The 23,661-nt window shown below is 34.4% G+C and overlaps 3 long non-coding RNA genes across 3 annotated transcripts; 2 read left to right on the top strand and 1 right to left on the bottom strand.

Moving 5' to 3' along the window:
* The first annotated feature begins 2,380 nt into the window (after positions 1-2,380).
* Positions 2,381-3,355, top strand: LOC107932624 (uncharacterized). The gene is made up of 2 exons (XR_001693448.2): positions 2,381-2,832; positions 3,100-3,355. It is a non-coding gene; the product is annotated as an uncharacterized lncRNA (long non-coding RNA).
* Positions 3,356-17,124: 13,769 nt separating this feature from the next.
* LOC107932625 (uncharacterized) lies at positions 17,125-18,117 on the top strand. Its single transcript, XR_001693449.2, has 2 exons — positions 17,125-17,551; positions 17,835-18,117. It is a non-coding gene; the product is annotated as an uncharacterized lncRNA (long non-coding RNA).
* A 4,463-nt stretch (positions 18,118-22,580) lies between these two features.
* Positions 22,581-23,342, bottom strand: LOC121213818 (uncharacterized). Its single transcript, XR_005909261.1, has 3 exons — positions 23,209-23,342; positions 22,945-22,987; positions 22,581-22,845 (listed from the first exon to the last, which is right to left on the bottom strand). It is a non-coding gene; the product is annotated as an uncharacterized lncRNA (long non-coding RNA).
* Between the last annotated feature and the right edge of the window lie 319 nt (positions 23,343-23,661).

Raw genomic sequence — 23,661 nt, 5'->3', positions numbered from 1 at the left:
GCTCCTGTATCCACACTTGCATTTGCTCTAATTTCTCCAACCTTTGGTCCATTTCTCTAGCCTTTGCTTGGATGCCGTAAGGGTGTTGGTTTTCCAATTTAACTGAAATAATTTTACTCAATTAGGCTCTCTTAATGGATTTTAATGCATATGATGCAATGTAATGCAAATGCATGAGATGAATGCAAAAAGAGACGTTGATTCTGATTCAATTCCATTTAGAAAACTTTTCTAGAAGACAAATTTCTTTACATAAAACGGGAGCATGTACGACCTTGCCCTCATACTCCAAGAAACATCGACCTCTTTCTTCATCCGGATGTTAAGATAAATCTTGCGAATCCTTTAAAATGGCTATCTCCTCTACCTCCTTTTTGCTTGATCCTGGTTATAATCCAACGTCTGCCCATCCTCGTAATGCTCCTCAGCTTCTTTAAAGTAGTTGGAATGTTAGAAACTCTTGAATAATCAGCTTGACCTTGAGGCACGAAGTAAAGTCATGTATTCCTTCATCACCCTTCTTGCGTTTCTCGGAATATATTCAGGCAGCCGTATTATCTTCCACTTTATCAAGAAACCCATTTCCCATGATAAAACTTTCTATCTAGCAACCGAATACAAAACAACGCCTCTTTATAATGGAATGCCATGTAATTGTAATGTCATGCAATCAGAGTAAAAAATAAAAAGTCAGTAACAATTAAATATAATACAACCAAGAAATAGTAAAAACTCCTAATTAGGTGTCTACTAAGGTTCAAAGTAATTCTACCTAGGGTGGGTTCTTAAGGTTCACTATATAAGGTTTTGGCTTCTAGAGCAAGGGTATCCGAACCAGCAGATTCCTCGATCCTCACCCATTATAGGCTCATATAGACCAAGTTCGGTTCAGGGGAATACATTTCTCTATGGCTGCACAAAGATGAAAATCTCACGAAGGCATAGGTACAGATGTATTCCGAAAGTGATCCACTATCCTGCACGGAGGTGAAAACCTCACGAAGGACTAGTTTCTCACTCCCACTTAAAGGGGTAAAATTGACCATGAAATGCAAAATGCAAATAAACTAACGGGCTTAGATCGATCAAGCAAGCATATGATAAAACCAATGAATGCAAAGGGGAAAATCATGATTTAAAATAACTTTAATTTTCGATAAAAAAGACACAAAATAATCAATTTATGGCTCGACTCTCTAAGTCCCCAGTGGAGTCGCCAAGCTGTCGGAACCATTTTTTTTGAAAACAAAAATAAGTTATCGACTTTAAAAATAAAAATTGGAGTCGCCACCGATCCTTGATTGAGGTGTGGTCGGCTCACCTTAAAAACGACTTTGGTCTGCGAAATTTGAGAAACCAGGTTCGAGAGTCAGTTACGCACGAGGAAGGGTTAGCACCCTCGTAACGCCCAAAAATCGGTACCAAATTTGATTATTTTATGTCTTGATGTCGAAAATTTGAAAAGAGTTAAAATAAAAAAATTTAAAACTCGTGAATGAATTAAAATGATAAACATTATTATTTCAAAGAAATAAAACATCACACCCAGTGAGTTAGGGCACAATAACTTTAAATCTTCAAAATCAAGTTCGTCTTTGGTTTTAGAAATTCTTATTTCGAGTTGATAAAATGTCACGACCAGTAAGTTAGGACCCGACATTCTTGGATTCCCGAGAATAAGCTTTTATTTGAAATCTTTGTGAATTTATTACAAAATAAATATTTGGTTTTCCAAATTTATCGAAAAATAATCACAATCCAGTAAATTAGACACGATCTTTCTCGAGAATCAAGAATGCCAAATATTTAAAATTTAAAAAATAATTTTAATGCTTTGACGAAACCAAAATATATTTTCTTTGAAAACATGATAAAATGTGAATGCATATATATATATATGTATTCAAAAATCATGAAAAATGAATTAATAATAAAATATACATACATTTTAGAAATAATAAACATAAAAACGTATAAATATAATATATTAGTAGATTATAAAAATATGGATATATAGGTATATAAAAGAAGAATGCAGGAAATATATTTATTAAAATTTTGAATAGTGAATGTATATATATATTATAAAAAAATGTATATATATTCGGATTATAAAATATATAAAAAAAACTATATAAATATTATAAAAGAGAAATATATGTACGTATATATATATAAAACTAAGAAAAATAAAACAATAATAAAATATATAAGATATGAATATGAATTTAAAACATTTAAAATGTATACATATATATATAATAAGATACATATGCGCGTATATGTGTACAAGTATAATAATAATAATAATAATAATAATAATAAAATAATAGTATTATATAATATAATAACAAAAATAACAGCAGCTTAATAACAATATCAATATTAACAAACTAATATATAATCTAATTTGTAAAAGAAAATACAATGGACTAAATTTGAATCAAAACAAAATTAAAAACACAAAATCAAATTAAAGCAGAGGATGAATTTGCAAAATGCGTGCAACATGGACGACAAAAAGGGAAATTAATCCCACCCTTCCAAAACGTTATGCAGCATGGGATTAAAAAAGAACAGATTTAATATGTTATGGAAAAATTTGAAAACAATAAAATAATGGTTTTGAAATGATGAAAAACATGAAAGGATTAAAAACGTAAATAACCCATCAATGCTTAAAACCCATTTCAAATCCTAATTAAAATCTCTATTCCATCTGCAACTTCAACAGTCACATTCATCTTCTCCTCTGCTTTTCACGCCTAAATCCCTCCTTCAACTTTGATTCCGACGAAGCATAGTAAGGGCATCGACGGCGCCCCAACACTGGTAAGAACCTCTTCTCTTCCCCTTTTATTTGCTTTTAGAAACAAGGAAAAATAAAAAGAAAAACAAATAAAGAAACTGGGAAAAAGAAGAACCAAAATCGTCACATTCAAAACTATTTTTTTCTGATCTTTTGTATTTTCTTTTATTTGTTTAATACAAAACTTTGTCCAACCCTAATTATAGAAATCAATTGGCTTTTTATAGCCATATCTTTTTTTTACAATTTGCTCCCCTTCAGTCACTCCCACTGTTTGTGGTTTATTGCAGGTAGAAACGACGTAATGCGAAACTGCTGATCGTGGGTGAAGCGACGTGGGAGTGATGGGCAGTTGCTGCAACGTGTGAGTAGCGACGTGGGGGCGTGCACGGCGTTAGGGTAGCTGCTGTTAACCACTGTTTAGGGTTAGACTGGGATTTAGGGTTTGGTTTAGTGATTTGGGCCTTATTGGGCCAAATGTAATTGGGTTAGATTGTTTAATATGGGCCCCGGGCATCAATTGGGTATTACAATTTATTTTTCTTTATTTTTTTCTTCGAAATACATATATCTATACTTTCTTTCTTTTATTTTAAAAAAACAGTTTATATATACAAATAAAATAGAAATAAAAAAAAACTTACCTCGAACTCCGGCCACCGCGCACGGCGGCCAATGGCGGTTCCTTCGCCGGATTCTGGGCAATGGCCGGAGTGGAGTTGAGAGAACTAAGAGAGAGGGTTCTCTATTTTTTTGAAAAAATGAAGTGGGGAATTTTTTTTTCCTTCTTTTTTTGCTATTTATACAGGTCATTAAACGGCACCGTTTTGCCCTTAAAGGTCAGGTGCCAAAACGACGCCGTTTTGGCCCTGACCCGCGCGTTGACCCGACCCTGGGAGAGGATCCGCGCTTTTTTGTTTAAGGGTCTATTTGCGCAATAGATCCCTCCTCCTTTGCGTTTTGTTTTAATGTGGTCTTTTATTTTTTTTTCTAATTTTGGCCACAAAGTTTGGCTGTTATTTCAATTTGGTCTGGAGGCTATGCGCTCAGGTTTACCAAAGTGGCACCGTTTGATCGATGGGGAATATTTCCCTTTTGGTCCTCTTCTTTTTGCGCATGTCTCGATTTAATCCCTTATGTTTTTGTTTCAAATTTGCCCACATACTTTCGTTTTTTTTCAATTTAGTCCGTATTAATTATTTTAATGTTATTATTGTTATCATATGACATCATCATCATCATCATCATCATCATTATTATTATTATTATTATTTGCTTATTTATACGTTTTAGATTTTAGATTGAAATATACATAGATATGTATCTTTGATTTATATATATATGTATACTTCTATACCTTATATACTTTAGATTTCATATATAATACGCATTTTCATGATACATATATAATTATTTTACAACTTATATATGTGCATATACATATTTATATATTTATATATATATTCTTTTTTTATAATTTGTTTACATAGTTATTGTATATATCTATATATGTATTCTTTTTTAGTATATATATACATTATCAGTATCTACTTATTTATATATATTTACTATTCTCAAATTTTGTTATACATATACATAGATTTTATTATTTATTATTTATTTATTTATTCTCATTATTGTTGTCATTGTCTTATTTGATATTTATTTATTTATGTGTTTATTATCTTGAAAGGCATTGTAGTCCTATTTGTTTATTCATTTATCGTGTCATGTATGCAATTCATTTGTCCTTTTTATTTTGCTTTGTTGCTATTGTTCGTATTATTCATGCTCGCATTATTGCATTCATTAACATTTTGTTATGCATATTAATATCCTTAAAAAATTTTCAAAATAAGGCAATGTTTTGCGTTTGAAAGTTCGAGAAAATGTGCCCTAATGTGTTAGGTTTCGATCTTTCTCGTTCGACCAAATAGCTAAATATCCTTTTAAAATTTCAAAATAAGGCAATGTTTTGCGTTTGGAAATTCGAGGAAACGTGCCCTAATGTGCTAGGTTTCGATTACCTCGTTCGACCAAATAGCCGAATATCCTTTTAAATTTTCAAAATAAGGCAATGTTTTGCATTTGGAAATTCGAGAAAACGTGCCCTAATGTGTTGGGTTTCGATCTTTCTCGTTCGACCAAATAGTTAAATATCCTTTTAAAATTTCAAAATAAGGCAATGTTTTGTGTTTGGAAATTCGAGGAAACGTGCCCTAATGTACTGGGTTTCGATTACCTCGTTCGACCAAATAACCGAATATCCTTTTAAAATTTCAAAATGAGGCAATGTTTTGCGTTTGGAAATTCGAGAAAACGTGCCCTAATGTGTTGGGTCTCGATTTCCCTTCGGACCAAATAGCCAAATATCCTTTTATATCTTAATCCATGCCATTCAAGTTTTTCAGGATCGTATTTTACATCTCTTTAAAGTTTTCAGTTTTTCGACACTAAGACATTAAGTAATCAACTAGGTACCAATTTTGGGCGTATTGAGGGTGCTAATCCTTCCTCGTGCGTAACCGAACCCCAAATCTGTTTTTCTGAATTTCGTGGACCAAAAATGTTGTTTTAATAAAATCAAATCGTTTATTAAAAACAACTACTTTTTAAGGTGATCCGATCACACCTTATCAAAAAGGATTGGTGGCGACTCCCATTTTAATTTTCATTTTCAAAATCCAAGTCGACCTCGTTTTCATCAAAAAAATGGTGTCAACAGTAATAAAATACGAAAAGAAAGTAAAAAGAGAAACGGTGGTTTGAAAAGAGTTTCAACCTTTGGATTTTCCAAATTGCTTCTTGCTCTTTTTGGTATTATGTATTTGTGTTGTGAAATATTCGCTCTTCTTTTTATTGATTTTTCTTTTTTTATTACAGTATTTCAATGGTCCTTTTATAACCTTAATAAAAAAATAGAGAAACAAATCTGCTTAATATCTATTTGATTCACAATCTTGATTTTCTTGTCATTTTTGTGGTTTATTTGCTGTGTTTCCTTTCTTTGGTGCAGGTGAATATCGTGCGGGGCTGCGGCGCGAACATGAAAGGATCCCTAGGGTTTCCTCTGTGCTGGAAATGTTGGGCTCCTGTCCTGTTTTAGGGTTTGGGCCCTATAGGCCCGTTATAATTTGGGCCTTTTAGACCCGGGCCAAAATAGGGTATTACAGCTGCCCCTCTTTACTGGTTATCGGGTAACAGGAACGGAGCAAAGACTTTAAAAATGCCCAATTTTGCCCGGTCGTGCTGGACCTTGGTACTCTTCTTTTTTAAGTAGCCTCATTCCTTCCTACTGCATATTCAGAGGTATAGGAACTAATGCTTCAATCTACTCCACTGCAATGCCAGAGAGATAGAATTTGTATGTTGTAGTTTCTCAATAGAACAAAATTTGCTATCTTTAGTCTGCTCCATTGCAACTTCAGGGAGATAAGTCTTATAGTTTCAACTTGATTTGCTGCAACTTAAAAAATGAGTTTGATGCGATCTGCTCTACTGTAATTTCAGGGAGATAAGATCCATCACTCTAATCTACTCCACTAAAACTTTAGGGAGGTAAGATTTGTTTATTCAGTCTGCCCCATTACAATTTCAGGGGGATAAGACTTGCTTTCTTGGTATGCTCCATTGCAACTTCAGGGAGATAACACTAGATGTTATCTGCTCTCTGCAACTTCAGAGAGATAAGATCAGTAGTTTTAATTCACTCCACTACAACTTCAGGGAGATAGGATTATTGGCTTCAATCTGCTCCACTGCAACTTTAGGTGGATAAGATTCGCCATCTTCAGTCTTTTAAATTGCAATGCTGGGGAAACAAGATTCGCCGTCGTAGCTTCAATCTGTTCCACTACACCGCCAAGGGAGTAAGATTCACCGTCGTGGTTTCAATCTGCTCCACTGTAATGCCAAAGAGATAGGATTAGCTACCCATAGCTTCAATCCGCTCTACTTCAGTTAATCTAAGCCTTAACGCCAGGGAGATAAGATTAGCCGTCGTGGCTTCAATCTTTTCCATTGCAACGTCAAGGCAATAAGACTGATGTCTTTGATCTGCTTCACTGCCAGTACAGGAAGGCAAGATCTGCTATTTTCAACCTACTCCACTGTTGCTCAGGGAGATAAGATTCATAATCTTCAACCTATTCCACTGCTGACCAGGGAGATAGGACTTACAATCTTCAACCTATTCCACTGTTGTCCAGGGAGATAGGGTTGGGGTCATTGATCTGCTTCGCTGTCGGTGCAGGAAGGCAAGATCTGCTATTTTTAACCTACTCCGCTACAACCCAGGGAGGCAAGGCTGGTGTCTTCGATCTGCTTCGCTGTCGGTGCAGGAAGGCAAGATCTGCTATTTTTAACCTGCTCCGCTACAACCCAGGGAAGCAAGACTGGTGTTTTCGATCTGCTTCGCTGTCGGTTGAGGAAGGCAAGATCTGTAATTTTTAAATTTCTCCGCTGTAACCTAGGGAAGCAAGGCTGGTGTCTTCGATCTACTTCGCTATCGGTGCAGGAAAGCAAGATCTGCTATTTTTAACTTACTCCGCTGCAACCTAGGGAGGCAAGGCTGGTATATTCGATCTGCTTCGCTGTCGGTGCAGGAAGGCAAGATCTGCTATTTTTAACCTGCTCCGCTACAACCCAGGGAAGCAAGGCTAGTGTCTTCGATCTGCTTCGCTGTCGGTGCAGAAATGCAAGATCTGCTATTTTTAACCTGCTCCGCTGCAACCCAGGGAGGTAAGGCTAGTGTCTTCGATCTGCTTCGCTGTCGGTGCAGGAAGACAAGATTTGCTATTTTTAACCTGCTCCGCTACAACCTAGGGAGGCAAGGCTGGTATCTTCAATCTGTTTCGCTGTCGGTGTAGGAAGGTAAGATCTGTTATCTTCACTGATCTGCTCTCTGGGGAACATGACCTGTATAATGAACCTAATTATGCCTAATGATTAGGATGACATAAAATGAATCAAATGCTCCTAACTAGACATATGTGAATGGTGTTTACACGAATGCATAATTTTTTAATAATTTTTTTCCGAGAATGATCCCACTTAAGTTGTCATTGCTCGAAATTTATTAAGGCTTTAACACTGATGTACTACAACGCCTTCTTGTTTGGCTGGCTTTTCTGAAGAAACATTTAGTCAGGTTGCCCCCCACTGTAAACCTCAAAGTTCAATCCATTAGGGCGCAAAATTTGTACCATCATTCTCCCACTGTAACCCAAAGGTAGGAATATATGGCTTTTTCTCGATCCTCTCCTATCACAATTCAAGGATACAAGATCTAAATCTCTCTGGTCTCTTATATCATTCCCAAGGTATCGTACCAAAGGTTCATGCATAAATGAAGGCTTTCTTCTCCGAGAAAACCTCTTCCTACTGTCTGGTGATCATTGCTTACTTGTTTATTTAAGCTTTGTCATTTTGTTCAATCAATTTTTTTAACAACAAAATCCAAAGAGAAAGTCCTAATTTAGACTCTTCTTTTTCAGATTTCCAACATTTAAACATGGTGCGTTCTAAACAATAGTCCTGTTTCAGGTTCCTGTATTATTTAGAAACTTCTAGACTAATATGCCAAACTTCCATTGTGAAAGTATTATTAGTCCATCAATCATTATTCCAATGCAACATGCTTGCAAAAATGATATAACAATGGATGAGAATACAATTGGTTCTAAGTATAGCTCGAAAGGAATAGATTATCAAAAAATAGTAAATAAGGATAACAAAGAAATTTATTGGGAATGTGTATCTTGGAAAAGAATGAAGTATTCCAAAAATAGCAAATTCAATATAAAAATTGGATGCCCCAAATATCGCAGCTTGAACTTCTCTATACAAATTTTCTGAGTTTGACATGTGTTTAGGAGATCTACAGTACTCTGTCGATGTCTCAAGATGTTGTCTACCCTTTCCTATTGATTCAAGATCATCATATGCCCCAATCTGATCAAAATTTAAACTGCTTTGATCACCTCATGCCGCATTCTGATCAATATTTGAGCCACCTTTTTTGGGTTTTCAACTCAAATCCCCTTTAGTCTCAATGCGCCCTTTGCGGGTTTTCACCTTGGCCTCTCCATTTTCTTTCTTCTTTTATCTCTATCTCTTTTTTTATATTTTGAAATATTTTTGATTGAATCTGAACTCATAGGATTAGGCATGTCATTGTTATCATTTTTGATCAAAATCGACGCTTTTCCAAATAAGGCCTTCCACATAAGGTCCTTCCCAGTTTGGGATGCAGTTCTTTTTGTATGGGAAGGGTCTTCTTCAATACCAGGTCCCTCTCAAAGAATTCTCTAGGACGGACCTTTTTTGTGAACTTGCATCATTTGCTTTTGACGCATTTGACCATGATGGACAACTTTGAACATTCCTCTTCAATCAAAATTGGATTCAAAAACTCAAAAAGAATTTTGTCTTCAATAGGTAAAACCACGATGAGCCCTAGAGAAAGGCATTGCGCCGACAGAGTTTTTTTTTGCTCTATCTTTTTTTGAGCGATATGGCATTAATCGTGAACAGACTGCAAACTTTTGATATTATGCTACTGTTCAAATTTAGTACATTGTCAGATATGATCCTTTTGGCATTCCATACTGACATATGATTTTTCAAAAATTTGCTAACAATCGACTTTGTGACATTGGCATATGAAGCAGCTTCCATTCATTTAATAAAGTAACTGACGATCACAAAGATGAATCAATGACCGTCAGACTCTTTTGGCAAGATCGACCAAATAACCTTCATGCCTTATATAAGGAGAAGTCATGTATCCCAATGATACTTTGTAGGGTAAGATCCGTTTCTCGACTTGTTCTACCATCCTTAACAAGTCCAAAAATAGGTTACAATCTATGTCATCTTCAAAGTCATGAAATCCCTCTAAACACATGCCTCGCTCAAAAGGAAATTCTAAGCCTGTAGCAGTGTCACTCATGTTATTGATAACTGGAGACCCAAGATAAAAGAATATACAAAAGAATGTATTTATGAATAACTATTTGTACAATATAATTATGAATCAAAGAATGATGTGGAAGAAAATCTAAAAGAATGAAAGCATAATTATTTCAAAAAGAATGAAAAAATATTGGCTAAAAAATGAATGCTAAGATGTATTTTATTAGAATAATGACGTTCATACATGAGCCTATTTCACAAAGGAATTTCTATCATTTTTAGGCTAAAAACAACAAAAATGTTCTGAACATTACTCTAAATAAGCTCTAAAAATTACAGGGATTTCTTCCGCAGTTCAATTACTTAGAACACTCCCAGGTTTATAAAACGAATATCTAACAAGGTTCCCCTTTCATTTGTGTCTCCCTATATGTCATTGATGTGAACACTTCCCAACATTTCCTCATATATTACATTCACCCCATTGTCAATCATGATTGGGTAGCGAATTTTCTACATTAAATGAGCCATCCAACTTGACAATACCCATGTTGATGAATTTTTCAACTAGCTTTTTGAAGGTAATGCAATTCTCTATTGAGTGTCCCGTAATTCCTGCATGATAATCGTATTGTGCACTTGCGTCATACCATTTGAGATACGGAGGCTGTGGAGGCTTCACATGTAAAGGAGAAACAACATGCGCATCGAATAAACTTTGATACAGCTCATTGTACGACATTGGAATTGGTGTGAACTGGAGTTTTTCAGTACCTTGCTTCACACATGATTCTTGTCTTGATGAACCCTGCTAATTAGCAATCGATTTGCTGCACATATTCACGTTGTTCACCTCATTTTCTTTTTCTTTTGAGGCTTGCCTTCTATTATTTCCTCCAGCATCAATCTTTCCGCTCCTTATGGCGCTTTTAATCATTTCACCATTCATTATTATGTCAGAAAATCTTTTTGTGGCACTCCCTAACATATGTGTGATGAACGGAGCTTTCAATGTATTTTATGAATAGCATTGCATTTCCCTTTCCAGGAGCGGTGGCTGAACTTGGACGACGACTTCCCTCCACCTCTGTGCATATTGCCTAAAACTTTCACCGGGTTTCTTTTCCATGTTTTGTAGAGTGATTCTATTAGGTACCATGTTAGTTACATGATTGTACTGCTTTATGAATGCCTGGGCTAAATCTTTCCATAAATTAATCTTGACACGACTCAATTGATTGTACCACTTGGACGCTGCCCATGTGAGGCTATCCTAGAAAAAATGTATCAGCAACTGGCCATTACTAACATACCCAGTCATCCGCCTACAAAACATAGTAATATGGGCTTCGGACTACTAGTTCCATTATACTTTTCAAACTCGGGCATTTTGAATTTGTAAGGGAGTACTAAATCCAAAACCAAGCTTAATTCTTTAGCATCAATCCCATAGTGGCTCTCAGCACTTTCCATTTCTCTAAATTTCCCTTCCAGCCATTTATACTTTTCTTCTAGCTGGTTTGGCAGTTCATCCTTCATTTTCTCTTTTTCAGCTGTTTCTTCAAAGTCAGGGATAGCATGATTAACAAGGTTGTTTTCGAGGTTAGAGCCTGATCCTGCTTGAAAATTCATTGGTGCTATAGCACCGGCCTGAAACTACTGGGGCTTGATGGTGACAGAAGATTTGCGCGGATACACTTCAACATGCTGAGGGGTAAAGCCTGGGGGATAAACTGGTTCCTCACTGTCTCCTTCTTCAACATTAAGCATAGAGCTTTTTCCTTCATCAATTCCTTAATTCAGCAACTGAATCAACTTAGCCATCATATTCCCCTAAGATTCCATCATTTTGTCCAATATATTTTGTTGAATCTTCTCAAGTTGCTCATTCATTTGTTGCTGAAGCTGATCTTGCATTTCTTTTTGGAACTGTTCTAGCCTTTCCATCATTTGGTCCATGTCTTTTGTTTTTGATCGAGTACCGTAGCGGTGTTTGGTAGGTTGGTTGGTTTCCAGGTTAACTGAGGAATGATTTTAATCGATTAGGCCCTTTTAGTGGACTTTAATGTGTATCATGTCATGTGATGCGAATGCATGCAATGAATGTATAAAGAGACGTTGATTCTGATTCAATTTCATTTAGAAAACTTTACTAGAAAACAAATCTCTTTACATAAAATAAATATTTATACGGCCTTGCCCTCATAGGTAGAAACATTCGATCCTCTTCTTCATTCGAGCGCTAAGATAAATCCCACGAACTCTTCAAAAAGGATGTCTCTTCTATCTCCTTTTTGCTCGACCCGGGACACAAATCGTTGCTTACTCATCCGCATGATGCTCGTTAGCTTCTCTTTAAGAAAGTTCAGCGACTCTCGAATAATCTTTGTCATCTTGAATCCTTGGGCAATGGAACCATAGTCATGTAGTCCTCCATTAAACTATCATTCTTCTCTTATCATGTTTTCTTGGACCATATTCGAACAGCCATATTGTCTTCCACTTTATCAAGAAACTCATTTTCTTATGACAAGCTCTCTATTTAGAAACTGAACGTGAATCAACACCTCTAATATAGGAATGTGCGCAGACCAAGATCGAGTTACCAAGTCACAGGAAACTCCTATGAAAGCTCTAAATAACTTGGATCTGAAAAACACAGCACAAGATTAAATCTGGAATTTAAAGATCTGGAATATGAACCCTAAGAATCAGCAAGAGATAACCAAGAATCGAAACACTTATTAGAAGGGGTTTCTTTGAAGCCAAGATCATGAATTAATAATCAAGAGAAGTACCAATCTGCCGAATCTGAGAAAGACAAACGTAAACAGCAAATTAATCTTAAATGTTCAGCAAGTCAATGGCATAAAATTAGATTTGGGGCGGCCAGAAGAAAAGAAATAGAATCGATGAATCAAACGAAATTGGAAGTAAAGATGAATGTGAATCTGCCAATAAGTTGATTCGGCCAAGAATGCCCAATTTCTAGCAACCGAATGCACCCCAAAAAGGTTAAAAAAATCGACAAAACCCTAGAATTTGGGGATTTTTGGATCGAATAATTGTTGCCAACAAGAAATCAATTAAATGAAGCGATCTTGGAGTTTAATCAAGGCTGAAACACAAACAAGAACAGCAAGGAATTAGAAGAAAGAATCTTCACAAACACAAACAAAGAAAACAAATCGAACAGCAAGAAAATTAAATAAAAGTCCTAGGAATCCTTGAAATCTCGAAGATTTCACAAATCCCTTCAAACGGCTCTAATCTCTCCTCCAAAGAATAACAATGGCAAGAAAAAGGTTGAAGATGGCTCCCACAATCAAAAGATTGTTAAAACAACTTCTAAAGAAAGCTCAAGAGAGAATTCTTGGAGAAAACCTCAAAGAAAATTCTGCACTTTAACAAAACTGAAATTTCAATGTATTTTTGTCATTTCTAACAAAGGTGGCTGGCCATCACTTATATAGGCCACAAACTAATCCTAATCTGATTAGAAAACTTATAAATTAACCCTAATTAATAAAAATACTAAGAGAATTTCGGCCAAGCACTTTAAGTGGGTTGTTTTGGGCCGAAATTTAACATATCCTATTCCTAGAGCCTACAATTAAATTAACAATTAAAAAAATGTTTACAAGTTGGGCCCTTTGACATTTTGGCCTGATTTTCAACTAAATATGTATGGATTTCTTGATTGGGCTGGAAATTGCTTATTGGGCCTCGCCTTCAAGACTTTGGGCTTGTGATCCATCTTCTATCAAATTTGGGTCGTTGATGCTCGTAACGGAGATCCAATGTGCTTTGGCTGCAAGATTCGGTTTCTTGGACCAAGATTTCCAAGATTTGAAATCTTGATTTTCTCGATTCTTGAAATCGCTCGAAACAGGAAAATTGGGCCAAGATTCGGTTTCTTGATTTTCTTGAAAACAAGAAAGTGAATCTTGATTTTCTTGTTCTTTTGTGTACGCATCTAAGACTTTGCTAACAAATTCTTGAATGGTCCCATTTAGTTTGGAACGCATTTGTCAGGCCTTTGATCTCGTTATTGGGCCTTGTGGTAGTTTGGGACCATCACGTTCTTGGGTTGGGCCTTTGAGACTCGTATCAACCTCTTTTTATGATGAAAATGCAATGCAATCGCAACCAAAAAGAAAATAGGTTAGTACAAAGCTAAAGCAAGAATAAATAGAAAACATATTCGGGTGACCATTAGGGGTTTGACATAGCTCTACCTAGGGCAAGTTCCTAAGGTTCATTATATGAGGTTCGGTTTCTAGGGCAAAGGTACCCAAACCAGCAGATTCCTCGATCTTCACCCATTATAGGCTCATATAGAACAAGTTCGATTCAGGGGAACACATTTTCCCTATGACTATACGGAGATGATAATCTCACGAAGGCATAGGTACCCATGTATTTCGAAAGCGATCCACTATCCTATACGGAGGTGAAAACCTCACGAAGAAATAGTTTCTCACTCCCACTTAAAAGGGTAAAATCATTCAACTCATGTAATGTGTAATGCAAAGATCAATTAAGTAAGAAAATAATGAATGCAAAAGGATCTCATTAATTTTTTTTTACAAAAATATTTTCTCGACCATAAGACAAAAATTAATCAACTTTGTGGCTCGCCTCTCTTATTTTTTTAAAAAGTCCCTCGCGGAGTCGCCAAGCTGTCGAAACCATTTTTATTTTTGGAAAAAAAAATAGTTGTCGATGAAAATTTAGAGTTGCCACCAATCTTTTATTAAGGTGTGATTGGATCACCTAAAACGACTTTGGTCTACGAGTTTTTAAAAAACGGGTTCGGGAGTCAGTTACGTCCGAGGAAGGATTAGCACCCTCGTAACACCCAAAAAATTGGTACCAAATTGATTAATCAGTGTCTTAATGTCGAGAATTAAAAAAATTTCAATCATTCATTTAATCAAGTTATTTATTAAGACTCTCTCATTTAGGAGAATAAATGTCACGCCCAATGCGTTAGGGCACGACATCTCGTATCCTCAAAAATGAGTTTGTCCTAAAGACTTGTGTAATAAAATTTAAGAAAATATTTAATTGTTTAAAATTTATGAAGAAATTGCGGCCTAATACGTTAGGGCACGATTTCTTAAAATCCCAAACATTGAATATTTCCTTTATTATTTTTTATAAAAAATCTTTGCCTCGAGAAGTCAACACGTCACATCCAATGCATTAGGACACAACATATTGAATTTCCAATAACAAGCTTTTCATTTTATTTTTGATTAAGGAGCAATTCTCGATTCTTGGATTTAACGAAGAAAATTGGAACTCAATACGTTAGGGCCCAATTTCCTTGAAAATCCTAAATACGAGTATTATCTCTATTTTGAAAATTTTCTATTTTTAAATTCAAGTAAAAAGATGATGTAATGTTATATTGAACGCATGTATAAATGTCGCAATAACAAATAACAATAATAAATACAACAATGGCATAGAAATAATATAAACAAATAAATAAACGAAACTAATAAACATAAAAAAAATAAACAATGACAATGCAAGAATATCAAATAAATGAGCAAAATATAAAAAAATACTAAAACATAAATCAACAAACAAATGAATGAAATAAAAAAATGCATAATATATACATTGGAATTATGAAGAATAAGATGGCATACATATGAATTTACATATAAAACTTTGAATTATAAAGTTTATATAACAAAATATATAATGCATTTATGCAAATAAAGAAACATATAAACATATATATATATAAATTATGAAATATGTGTTTAACAAAATATATGTATTTGAGCATTTAAAAAAATAAATATGTATGTATACAAAAATTAAAATAATAAAGAATATGTATATGCGTATAAAATATAAATGTATATATGTAAAAATAAAAGTTATGCAAATAGAATAATAATAAAATATGTGCAGGTATTTATAAAAGTTGTTTATTTTTTTAAATGTATGTATATTATAATAATAATAATAATAATAATAATAACAATTATAAGAATAACTTAATAACAAATAGAGATTAAATCGAAACTAAACAAAATTTTAAGGCCAAAATTAAAAATAAAAAAAACTGAATCAAAATGAGCGAGAAAGGAGGAAGGCCAACGCGCAAATTCCCCATCTGGGGCCAGAATGCGCGGACCCTGCTTGCGGGTCGGGTCAACGCGCGGATCTGGCCCTTTCAAAACGACACCGTTTCGTCAGGCTATTTAAGCCACAATCAATTCACAAAATTTCATTTTTTCATTTTTTACAAAAAAAAAACTTAAAAAACCTCTCAATCTCTCCCTTCTCCTCCGGGCACCTGCCCTCAGTCCAACCATCTGCCGGTCATCGGCCACCGGCCTCCGGCGACGACACCGCCGTCTGCGGTGGCTGAAAAAAGGGAAAATAACTCTTTCGGCTCCCTCGACCCTTCCAAGCCCAAATATGGGTTCGAAATCTCCGAAAAACCAGCAGAAACACAAAAAGATCCCAAAACCTTTCAGTTTTCGGTCACCGATCCTCGAGGGTGGCTCTCTCAATCCTCCCATGGCGGGACAGACCCGAACACAAGTGTTTTCACACCCTTTTTTTGTCTTTTATTTTATTCTATTTTATTTACTTGTAATAAAATAGGAAAAAGAAACTAAAAAGAGAAACAGTGGTTCGAAAAGAGTTTCAACCTTTGGATTTTCCAATTGCTCCTTGCTCTTTTTTGTATTTTGTATTTGTGTTATGAAATATTCGCTCTTCTTTTTATTGATTTTTCTTTTTTTTATTACAGTGTTTCAATGGTCCTTTTATAACCTTAATAAAAAAAATAAAGAAACAAATATGCTTAATATCTATTTGATTCGCAATCTTGATTTTCTTTCCATTTTTGTGGTTTATTTGTCGTGTTTCCTTTCTTTGGTGCAGGTGAAGATCGTGCGGGGCTGCGTGCAAACATGGAAGGATCCCTAGGGTTTCCTTTGTGCTAGAAACGTTGGGCTCCTGTCCTATTTTGGGGTTTGGGCCCTATAGGCCCGTTATAGTTTGGGCCTTTTAAACCCAGGCCAAAATAGGGTATTACATGTTAAATGGAATAATATAGATATAGAAAGAGAAAAAAAATATAGCTACACAGTTTAAGAACCAAATAAAGATGAAATCAAAACAAATAAGAAAAACTAATAATAAAAGACAAAAACAATTTAAAAGAAAAAATCAAAAATAAAAATTTACAGAACCAAGGATGAAACTGGAATCGGGCTAGAATCTATGGGTTGAAACCGGAAATAAATAAGAGGTATTAAGGGCCCAGGTGGGACAAGCCTTAAATATGAGGGACTGCTTGGGAAAATATCCCCAGCCCTCATGCATTGAGTCCCAGCCTGGACTAAAATGAAATGCATGAAGAATTATGCGACCGAATTAAAAAAAAATCAAAAGACAAGATTGCATTAAGGCATGAATGTGCAAATCTCCCTCCCTCAAACGGCGCCGTTTTGCAATCACTATAACAACTTAAAAAAATTTCATTTAGTTTAGTTGTTTCAAAAATTTTTTACAGAGAGCAGAAAATTTGAAAGGGGTTTTCCCTTTCTTTGCTAGGGTTTCAGCCTTGCTTAGGAACCCAAATGCCAGACCACCGCGCGCCGCCGCGGCACCCCGAGAACGGTGACCGACGTCGCACAAAGCAAGGCCTTTAAGCCCGTTTCTTAGGTTTCGGGGAGGAGCGCCTCCTTTCCCACAAAGAAGAAGAGAGAATGAAGCCTCTCTTTCCTCAACCTTCGGCCCTTGCGATGGAGGTCGGCCCTCTGACAAAGCGGTCATGGGGCCTCTCCGGTAAGTCTCTTTTTTATATTATTTTCGTTTATGAAAATAAAAAAAAATTATAAAAATAAATATAAAAAGAAAGATTGAAATAAAAAGAGAATCCTCTTAAAACTTTGTTTTTTTTTTGTTTTTATTTCTCAAGATTCGTAAAAAAAGGTAGAAGAACTAAACAAGCATTCGACTTTGGCTTTTATAGCCGATTTGAACAACTCTCTATTCTATTATTTTTGTTTGTTTCTGTTGTCTGCTTCTGCTTGGCTTCCTCTGTTGTTGCATGTTGCTTGTTTTGCAGGTGATGGCAGAGGCGTGCGAGCAGGCTGGCGTGCGCTGGAGGCGTGACAGAGGTAGCAAGGCATGTGGCTAGAGTTTTTTTGTCTTTCATTTTTGCTGAAAATTGTTTTAGAATTTGGGCCATTTGAGCTTTAAGGTTTTGATTTATTTGGGCATTGAAATTTGGGTAATGGGTTTATTTTTATTTTGGGTCTTATTTGTTTATTTTTGGGCTTTTAGCCCGGGCAAAAATTGGGCTACTACAGTAAGTATCATCATAAACTAATTCAATATCTCATTCATCATGCCATAACTTAAATATACACTCCCATGCTTCCCATGCTAATTATATGCAAATACTCTCCACCAACACTAATATCTTTCTCATACACACAATCAGTGGATCTTATTTAATGTGATATTCATATACAAAATGTCATTCTAAAGTCAATATTCCACTACCTGTATATGTCATACTGTCTATCCATCATCATTACGTAAATACAATCAAAATTAGAACTTAAAAGTTGCGTAAATTTTCTTTGGTTTAAGTGACTCTAGCTTGGTGTAGATCACAACTATTTTCTCCTTCTATCCCATCTTCAACCTACACGTGAAAAGGAAATCGTGCAAAGCATACCTCCATATTTAGTGGTGTTTATATAACTTTTTATTTTATCCCTTTTTTAGTTTTAAAAAAAATTAACATGGATGACTTATGAATATTTATTTTACATATCAAAATTCATTTTATAATTCACAATTTTATCATAAATGTTAGTTAGGATTAATAATTACTAAGAGGGGTAAGTTGGTATTTAAAAAATTTAAGTGAAGATGACAAATAATTGAGGTCAAGAACTTATAATGGTTTGGCCCGAATTTGTTGGAAAAATTGCATATTCTCAATATATTCTCAATAGGTAAAGGTGGAGAGTTGAATCATAAAATTATGGTTTCATATTTTACTCCATGAGACCTTTACAATGGTATATCATATGCTCAAAATGGTTAAGTGATAAATGAGAAATTGGTGTTCAAAGTAAGCTACTTGGAAATATTTGTTGAGGAAAAGTAAAAGCTTAGATTCCCACATTGGTTAAATACTAGTATAATACAATTGCACCTCTCTTTAAAAGTAATTGAATGACTAAGTTTGGAACCTTGCCTCGCGCGCACGAGGGGTGCAAGTCCAAACCCATTGTAGCTTACTTTAGCTTTGATGTTGGCTGGTCTCAAGATAGTTTCTCATACGTATCGAGATTTGGTTCCCTTTAAGGCTTAGATTCGACAGACAAATATGCCTGTGTCAATTGAGACAATGTAGGGAACTTTAAAAAAGGTGGTTTAGAAATATTTTAAAGGATTTGAGGGTTCTCAAAAACTTTCTTCGAAAGTTGAAATCATTGAAAAGCTTTTTTTTTTTGAGTTTGTAACACTTGAAAATTTATTTCAATAAGATTGAAATATTTTTTACAAATTTGATTAAGAGCATTTACAATTAAGTTATTATATCAAAATAATTAAAAATCAAAATTAACAATCTCCCCATTTTTGAAATAACAAAACTTTTAAAAAATATGTTATTTGAAGAAATTGTTTTTTACAAAAAATCATTTATAGAAAGGCTTTGAAAATCAATATTAAAAAATCAATACTTATTAGCAATGTTGTTTTTGAATTTGAAATTTATGTTTTGCCTTTGTTTTTAAGCAAATTTGCAAATTTTGTTATTCTTCTCTTTTTATATATATATATAAAAGATTGAAAACAAAATGAGTTAAAATATACCAAGAGAGAATCATTGAAAATCAAAGTTTAATGAATAAAACAAATGCACTAAGAAAAGCAAAAGTAGCTACAATAATAGAGGAAATGAAGCATGCATAAACAATAGAGAGATGAATGAGAAAGCATTCTAAAACATAAACATCCTAAAGTAAATCATCCATAACATCCAAAACATGTACCGACCAAATCAAGCATAATTTAAACAAGTCCAAAACTCCCATCCAAGACAAAACTAAAAACACCTAAAATAAGACCAAAGCAATCATTAAAGATCAGACAGTGGTAGAGGAGGAGGTAGAAAGAGAGATAAGAGTTGTGTAATGGTTACCATGAGATAAAATAGGATCATATTAGGAGAATGAATTTATCTCAAAGAGATTGAGAATATCCTATGAGAGTAACACACTTATGGGTCATTGGACGGGCACTGATTGAGAAGCTTTCGTAATGGTATGTAACTAGGGAGAGTTCAATCACGATACTATAATGGAATGACTTCATGACTAAATAAGTTTATAATTAATAGACGAGATGCTAAAACTTAATTATATATTATTTGATCCCTAATCATATACGTTCAATCGATTCCTCTGCTAGCTCATTGAAACAAAAAATCAATTACATATAGAAACAACTTAATAGAAATGATGAAGTTTGGAAAATAGAATTAAATTAATTAGTCATGGATCCGTTGAATATGAGAATTAAATATATTTTTCTCATAAATTCTTTTACTGTAAAGTTGTCATGACTTTAACGGAATTAAAATTGAGTTGAGAAAATTATTTAATTGGGAAATTAATTTAGTTAATTTCATTAATTAATTAAATATTATTTATTTTGAAAATAGAAAACAAACATTGGGTTGGATTAAATGAAGTGTTGGGTCAAAAGACCAAGAAGCACATATAACTGCACCAAATACATGAAAGGCCCAACATGCCTCACATAAACATGTGAGGGTCGATAACTCTAAAGGAATTAAGAGGGTGTGTCGCCCCCTCTTCTAGGGGTGTGCAAAATTCGGGTAAAACCGAAAAAATTCGGTTAACTGACCGAATTCGGTTAATCGGTCAGTTAACCGAATTTTTTCGATCGGGGGTCGGTTAATTATTTTTGATTTTTCGGTTAATGGTTAATTCGGTTCGAAACCGGTCGGTTAACCAAATTTTTTCAGTTTAACCGAAAAAATTAATAAATAAAATTATAATATATATAAATAGGCCCACTATTCACCTAAACCCAATCCAAACCCAAGTATTCAACCCAACCCAATTACCCAACCCAACCCAATCATAAAAATTACAAATAATTTAATAAATAAAAATAAAATTCTAAATCTAAAACTAAAACTAAAGTCTAAAAGTCTAAAAATAATTTAATTATGTAGTGATTCAATTCGGTTAATTCGGGTAATTCGGTTAATTCGGTTAATTTTTAAATAAAAATAAAAAACATATAATTTTCGGTTAATTCGGTTAACAGATCGAATTAACCGAAAAAATTTCGGTTCGTTTAATTTTTTTGAAAAAATTTCGGTTCAGTTAACGATTAAAGATTTTGAAAGGTCGGTTAATTCGGTTAATGTTATTTCGGGTCGGTTAACCGAATGAACACCCCTACCCTCTTCTAGTTAGACGAGAAGACTATTTTTCTATTAAATGAATATTATTTGTGTTATACTTATTCAACCAATATTCTCCTATCTCTACTTATAAATAGATGATACTGGTAGATCTATTGGCACAAGTTTTTACACAGAAGTTTCAGATATTATTATTTTGATAGAAAGTAATGAGAATTTATTTTCTAAGAATAAATTATATTTTCTGGGAATTACAATTTCTACCAGTTTCTATTTAAGATAATTACTTCCTTATTGAAATCGTTCCTTGTTCTGTGTTTGGTTCATGTTGTTTGATCTCACACTTGACACAATTTGGGGTACTAAGATAGCGGAGAAAGTTGTCCGATTAAAAGTCGAAAACGCTACACATCCGTCTCCAATAATAGGTGGTGTTGAGAGCAGGATAGAAGCAAAACATTGCTAAAGAAATAAAGGCTACTCAAGGAAACCCATAAGCTCTAAATGTTATATATTCAGTGGAGTTGATATGGAACAATTGAAGATGATTTCCACTTGCGAGTCAGCAAAAGAAGTATCTACTATTTTGCAAAACCAACATGAAGATAGTGTACTTATTAAGAATGTCCAAATTACTAATTTTGACTACCAAATTTGAAATTTTGAAAATGAATGAAGATGAAACTATTTCAAATTTCTACATTAGATAATGTGACATATCTAATGAGACATTTTGTCTTGGTGAACTTTTTCTGAGGTAAAACTGCTGAGAAAAGTTATTAAGTCATTGTTAAAATGTTTTGCTATCAAAGATATAACAATAGAAAAAACTTAGGATATCACCACTCTCAAATTGGATGAGTTGATGGGTTCTTTTAATAGCTTTGAGCTAAATCTAGAAGAAAGAAAACATGATAAATCGAGACCTAAGAAGAACATTGCCTTCAATGTTCAACCTATTGTTTAGATAGGAAAGTAGATTGGAATGGCTATTAATGAGATCAAGGAGAAATTAGTCTTTCTCACAAATAGCATGAAGAGAACCTTTAAGAAGGGAACAAAATCATGTTTTGGTGGGACAATGAAGACTCATATGGAGGGGGACAATTCACATCCAAAGAAAAAAGATTTTTAATGTTTCAAATGCAAAGGTTATGACCTTATTCAATATGAATGTGCCAAAGCCAAGAAGAAGTATAAGTCCTTAATTGTTACCCAAAATGAGGAGGATGAAATTAAATTTTTAAAGAGATAAGAAATTATGTAGCATTTATTACAATTGTTCAAAGCCTTGTTTAGATAGTTGTCCAAATAGCTTGTAAAACATCTAAAGAATTATATTGTGACATTGGATCTCTTAAAGATGCATATTTCCAAATGATCAATGTAATACCCAATTTTGCTCCGGGCCCATTAAAATAATAAAAACCAGAAAATAATAAAAGCTCAATGTCAGATAGTCCATTCACATAGTCCAATATAGATTACAAATCCAAAATATCAGGCCCAACTAAATTTAACCTAACCCAAATGCCTAAACCCTAGCCCACTAGCCCGAAACAAATCAGCAACAGCAATTCCCAGTGCCGCAAGCAGCCAAGCCTTCCCTCCGCGCGTGCTGCACCATTGCGCGCGTGCACTACCTCCAAGCCTGTACCTGCACAGCAAAGATGGAAACAAACAGCATAGGCAGAATAGCAAGAAAATCGGAAAAATCAGCGAGCAAATGAGGCGTTTTAAATTAGAAGATTCTTACCTTTTTATTTTTCCATAGTCTGCTATAAAGAGCAGACTCAAATCTGTAAAAGAGGGGATTTTGAGTGAAAAAAAGATAAAAGAAAATAGAAAAAAATATTGATAGGAAAGAGATATAAATTTTTGAATACAAAAGGTGATTTTCCATTTTATTTACTCAGTGTTCATCATTCTTAGTTTCGTTTTGTTATTTTTGTTATTTTTTTCCCTTTTATTTTTATTTTATTTTTCGTTTGAAGTATAAAGAAAGGAAGAAGATACTTACCTGGTCGTCGGAGTCATCGAGCCGGTGTCTTCTCCGTCGAAATCGGGGAATGGGCACTAGGCTTGATCGGTGGCGCAAAGAGGGTTAAAAAACCTTTGCAGAGCCACTACTCTCCTTTTAGAAAAAAGAACAAAATTGTTTTCTAATGTTTTTCTTTCTGCTTTATTTATTTTTAAGGAAAGACAAAAATACGCCATTCAGTGGGAGAGGTAGAGGTGCTCATGGGCCGGGCCGGGCCCATAAAAAAATTTCGGCCCTGGTCCTAGGCTCGGGCCCGGCTCGGCCCGAAATATGGGCTAGAATTTTGCCCAGGCCCGGCTCGGGAAAAAATCATAAGCCCGAGCCCGGCCCGGCCCGACCCATTTTTTAATAAAATACCAAAAATTTATTTTAAAAATTAAAAAAAAAAAAATATTTTAAAAATATTTTAAAATTAAAAAAAATTTTAAAAAA

This window comes from Gossypium hirsutum, chromosome D01, assembly GCF_007990345.1.
Source record: "Gossypium hirsutum isolate 1008001.06 chromosome D01, Gossypium_hirsutum_v2.1, whole genome shotgun sequence".
Classification (NCBI taxonomy): domain Eukaryota; kingdom Viridiplantae; phylum Streptophyta; class Magnoliopsida; order Malvales; family Malvaceae; genus Gossypium; species Gossypium hirsutum.
The sequence above is the reverse complement of the archived record's forward strand: the minus strand, read 5'-3'. Positions and strand labels throughout refer to the sequence as shown.